Below are 4,061 nucleotides of genomic sequence, written 5' to 3'. Positions count from 1 at the left end.
ATCCTCCTGCTTCGCTCTCCTACTCTAGTACCTAGGGCTACAGGAGTGTGCCACTACACCCAGCTGAGTAATGCCATTTTAATATTGTCTTCTGATCCATGAGCATAGGATATTTCTCCATTTATTTAAATCTGTAGTTTCTTTAAACAATGGTTGGGCTGGGGATGTGGCTCAAGCGGTAGCACGCTCGCCTGGCATGTGTGCGGCCCGGGTTTGACCCTCAGCACCACATACAAACAAAGATGTTGTGTACGCCGAGACTAAAAAATAAATATTAAAAAAAAATTCTCTCTCTCTCTCTCACTCTCTCTTTAAAAAAAAAAAAAAACAATGGCTTATTGTTTTCAGAGTATAAGTTTTCCACTTCTGTTGTTAAATTTATTCCCAAGCATTTTTTTCTTTGTGACACTATTACAAATGGAATTGTTTCCTTAATTTCATTTTCAAATAGTTCATTTCAAATGTATAGAAATATAATTGACTTTTGTAATCTGCAACCTATTGAACTGACTTACTAGTCATTATATATATATCTTATTCCTCAGCATTTTCTATACACAATATTATGTTGTCTAGGTTTGGGGATATAGCTGAATGGTAGCGTACTTGCCTAGTATGCACATGGTCCTGGGTTTCATCTCTAGTACCCTACACCCACACAAAAGATCATGTCTTCAGCAAATATAGTTTGACTTTTTCCTTTACATTACATTCTGGATCTTTTTTAAGTTTCTTTTTCTTGCCAACAGCCAGCCAACTGCCCTGATTAGAACCCCTAGTACAATGTTGAATACAAATGTCATCTTCCTTTGCTTCCTGTTTTTCTTTTCTTTCTTTTTCTTTCTTTTTTTTTGGTTGTTGTTGTCTTGGAATTGAACCCAGGGGTGCATCACTGCTAAGCCATATTCCCAGACCTTTTTATTGTTATTTTGAGACAGGGTTTAAGCTGTCCAGGTGGGCCTCAAACTTGTGATCCTCTTGCTTCAATCTCCTGAGTAGTTGGGATTGTAGGTATGTACCACTATCCCCCAATCCATTTTTTCTTGATTAATGTTTCCTGTGTATCAAGTTACTCAATAATTTCCCTCCCTCCCTCCCTTCCTTCCTTCCTTCCTTCCTTCCTTCCTTCCTCCCTCTCTTTCTCTCTTTCTCTCTTTCTTTCTGGATTGAACATATTGCATGGAGCTCTACCACTGATCCACTGATCTACATTCCCAGCCCTTTTTAAATTGAGACATGGTCTCATTAAGTTGCTGAAGATAAACTGGAACTTGTGATCTTCCTGCCTCATCTCCCAAATTGCTGGGAGTACAAGTATGCACCACCATGTCTGACTCATTAATTTCTTAAGGATGGGAATGCTGAATACTGGCAAACCACACAATGTGTTCAGTACTTTGAAAGCATTCAAATATTTGGCTGGGGTTGTGCCTCAGTGGTAGAGCACTTGCCTGGCATATGTGAGGCACTGGGTTTGATTCTCAGCACTGCATATAAATAAATAAATAAAGTAAAGGTCCATCAACAACTAAGAAAAATATTTTTAAAAGAAAGTATTCAAGTATTATGTGATTAATAATAATAATTTGAATAAATGGGCTCTCAGAGTACCCTCTTTCTTTGTTGCTTTGGTTGGTTTCTCTCCTTCACCTCCCTCTTAAGTATAGATGTTTTGCAGACTTCTGTACTAGGTCATCCTTTTCTCTTTGATTTTCTCATTCCCCTCTGCCTTCACCTTCCACTACCAACTTTAGGTTGACAACTCACACATTATCTATATCTTCAATCCAGACCTCTCTTTTAAGCTTTAGATGGGCATGTCCAGTTGGTTAATGAACAAATTACATGTTCTCTCCATATGGTCATTCTGCATACATCTAAACTCAACATGATCAAAATTGTACTGATTGACTTTGCGCCAAATCGTTCTTTTCCTCCTGTACTTACTTCTATGCTCATCAATGGCACAACCAAACCTCAAGCTCTCAAATCAGAAACCTGGGAATCAGTAAGGCACTGTGGTACACACCTGTAATCCCAGCTACTCAGGAGGCTGAGGCTGACGGATCACAATTTTGAGGCCAGCCTTGGCAATTTAGTGAGAAGCTGTCTCAAAATGTTTTTTTTTTTTAAAAAAAAAAAAAGAGGACTGGGGGGCTGGGGATGTGGCTCAAGTGGTAGCGCGCTCGCCTGGCATGTGTGCGGCCGGGTTCGATCCTCAGCACCACATACAAACAAAGATGTTGTGTCTGCCAAAAACTAAAAAATAAATATTAAAAAAATTCTCTCTCTCTCTCTCTAAAAAAAAAATAATAGGACTGGGGATGTAGCTCAGTGGTAGAATGCTTCAGGTTCAATTCCTAGTACCACAATAAAATAAAATAAAATAAACCTGGGAATCATTCTAGTATTCTTCAAATTCCTTACTCTCTATATTTAATTGCATATTAAGTACCCTGGATCCTACCTTCTAAATATCTGAGCTCGTTTTACCTTTTTTTTATTCCCTATAATCACTACCTAAGTTCAGGCTTCCTCATCTCTTATCTGAATTATTATTATTGTATCTTAACTGGTATGCCCATCTCTTAGCTTATGTTAAGATTAATAATAGCCCCCCAAAGATACCCATGTCCTAATCCTTGGATCCTGTAAATGTTACCTTCTATGGCAGAAAAGAAGAACTTCATAGATTCTGTAAACTTAAGGATTCTGAGATGGGAGATTGTTCAGATGAGTCCTAAATGCAATGACAAGTGTCCTTATAAGAGAGGGAGATGTAACACACATCAAAAAGATGCAGAGATTGGAGTAACACACATCAAAAAGAGGCAGAGATTGGAGTCATGTGTCCACAAAGCAAGAAATGCTAGTACTTTTATGAAAGGCAGTGTCTCAAAATGAATAAGAAAAGGGCTGGGGATGTACAGCACTCCTGGGTTCAATCCCCACAGTACTATAAAAGATAAATAATTAAAAAGATGGTTCTTATGCTAGGGTTGTAGCTCAGTGGTACAGCACTTGCCTAGCATGTGTGAGGCATTGGGTTCAATCCTCAGCATCACATAAAAATAGATAAATAAAATAAAGGTACTGTGTTCATCTACAACTAAAAAATAAAAATAAAAAGGGGGTTCTCATGGAACTTTATGCATTTTTTCTTGTAGTATCAGGGATTGAACCCAGGGCCTTAGTGTATACCAGGCAAGTGTCTTATCATTGAGCCCTTATCTTGAGATAAGTTCTCACTAAGTTGACCAGACTGGCCTTGAAATTGTGATCCTCCTGCTTTAGTCTTCTGAGTAGTTGGGCTTATAGGCATGTTTCACCATATCTGGCGTCTTCAGCTAAGGCCTGAAGTCCCAGCTACTCAGTAGTTCAGGAAATAGGATCACTTGAACCCAAGAATTTGGGTCCAGCCTAGGGAACACAAAGTGACCCTTTCTCAAAATAAAATAAAATAAAATAAAGCTAAGGTATTTTTTTTTAAAAGTGAGAAAGTCATAGCTTAGAAAAGTATGTGCATTTTAGCCAGGTATGGTGACACACACCTGTAATCCCAGCAGCTCTGGAGGCTGAAGCAGGAGGATTTTGAGTTCAAAGCCAGCCTCAGCAAAAGTGAGGCACTGAGCACCTCAGTGAGACCCTGTCTCTAAATAAAATACAAAATAGGGCTGGGGATATGGTCCAGTGTCCCTGAGTTCAATCATCCTTGGTACAAAAAAAAAAAAAGAAAGAAAGAAAGAAAAGTATGTGTGTTTTAATCCTATATATAGTAAACAAAGTATAAATGTTTGTTTGAGGCAATATATACATAGAAAAAAATGCAAGAAATCTGTCACAATTGCTACCTCTGTGTAGTGGGTATAGTGAGTATAGGGAATGAATGGGGGGGGGACTTTTCTCTTTATATGATTAGGTATCTTTTTTTTTCATGAGCAGGAATTAGGTTTTTCTTTTAATTTTTTTTTAATATTTATTTTCTAGGTGTAGATGGACACAACACAATGCCTTTATTTTTATGTGGTGCTGAGGATCGAACCCGTGTCCCGCCCATGCTA

The sequence above is a fragment of the Callospermophilus lateralis genome, chromosome X (genome assembly GCF_048772815.1).
Source record: "Callospermophilus lateralis isolate mCalLat2 chromosome X, mCalLat2.hap1, whole genome shotgun sequence".
NCBI classification, from domain to species: Eukaryota; Metazoa; Chordata; class Mammalia; order Rodentia; family Sciuridae; genus Callospermophilus; species Callospermophilus lateralis.
Note: the sequence above shows the minus strand (reverse complement) of the source record.